Below are 1,781 nucleotides of genomic sequence, written 5' to 3' on the forward strand. Positions count from 1 at the left end.
GGGAGGCAGTTTGTGAGCCATTAACCATACTGGGGCAGGCTTTTTGGTAATGCCCTGATGCCTGTGAGTCATCCATGCTCTTGTATGTAACTACAACAAGCTCATTGTTTCACGTAGTAGGATGTGGGTGGAATCTACTTCTGTTTGCCTTGGTGCCTTATCTTCAATGAATAACCTTTTCACATCTTCCCAAGAAAAGTCAGACAAAACAGTTCACATTAGAAATCATCTCAGAGCTTTTGCCAGGACAAAGGCTTCAGGGAACTTATGGAGGATGATGCTGGCTAGGAAGAAAATTGAATTGCTAACACTGTAGTATATACAGTGACACTATTCACTGACCAACTGAGAATTTAGAAAACCCTTCAAGGCACTCAAGAAGATCAAGGACTCCTTGTCCAGACCAAAGACAGCTGAAAGAAAAGTGCTGCCTTCCCCGGAACCATAACTCAAAGGAAAGGAAAATGCATTTCAGTCCAGGACCGATTGACCTGAAAAAGGGTCAGCCATGTAATACCAGAGTAATTAACTCTGCTCACATTAAGCAGAGACTACTCTGAGAAAAGTCACGTTGATTGTTAAAAGTTGACAACTCAAGTAGTTACAATCAATATAAGAATGATTAAAATAGCACTATACACTACAAAGATGAAAGAACACAATCTGGAGACAAATCAAAGGGAGGATCAGAAAAAATCCCCAGTGGTTTCTCATACGCCAGACAAATTTCTGAAGATTGAAAATTCAGCCAAGGTGAAGTTCAACAGTGAAATTATACAGTTAAAAGAAAAGATGGTTGTTGTTGTTGTTGTTGTCACTTTATTCTATTACTATTACTATGCTGTGTGCATATGTGCCTAATGCCTGTGTGGGCATGTGTGCCATAGAGTGTCTGTGGAGGTCAGAGGACAACTTTAAGGAATCAGCTCTCTCTTTTTAGCTTTATGTGGCTTCTAGTGCTCCAACTCGAGTTGTATGCTTATGTGTCAAGTATGTTTGCCCACAGAGATAGCTCACTGACCCCATAATAGAGAATGGAAAGAGACAAATCATAAAGGAACAGTGCAGAGTCAGAATGGTATAGCAATCATTAGATTCAGTAGGACTAAGTCCTACTCCATTCCAAGAAACTGTGCCTAACCATGTGACCCAGAGGAAGGAAGTTCCCCAGCCTCTGGTTGCCTGTGTCCTTGTCTAGAATGTGAGCACAAGTGCCTTCTTTTGCATTGGTTTGTCAGATTAGCTAATAAGACTTTTTATTAAACATATTACAAAGAATGTGGAAACAATTGACTTCAGTTGAGATTCATTTTAGTAAAACTGTGCAAAAAGTGTCATTGCAGGGGATCTAAAGAAAGCAGAAAATTAGTAAGTGAATGTGATAGACTTTAAGGTGAGTAGATTTAATATACAGAAATCCATTCACTCCATCCCACAGTTCACTACAGTGATGACAAAGTGATTTACTTTACATAAATAACTAAGAAGAATGGTAAAAGAAGTATAAATATTAAGAACTAATGGTTACTGGCCTACTCATCAATATGTGACAAATTGTTGATCAGTAGAACAATTACAGTATGCAATGTTTAAGGTCCTGACTTCATTCCTTAATATTCTACCAAAAGAAAGAGAAAATCATAAATATATAAGTTTTTTTTAAACACATGTAGCATCATTTCTTTGTTTAATGTTATTGTTATATTAATGTGTCCATCTACTTAGGTGGCTAAGCTCTCTCTCTCTCTCTCTCTCTCTCTCTCTCTCTCTCTCTCTCTCTC

The sequence above is a fragment of the Grammomys surdaster genome, unplaced genomic scaffold, assembly GCF_004785775.1.
Source record: "Grammomys surdaster isolate TR1022 unplaced genomic scaffold, NIH_TR_1.0 267, whole genome shotgun sequence".
NCBI classification, from domain to species: Eukaryota; Metazoa; Chordata; class Mammalia; order Rodentia; family Muridae; genus Grammomys; species Grammomys surdaster.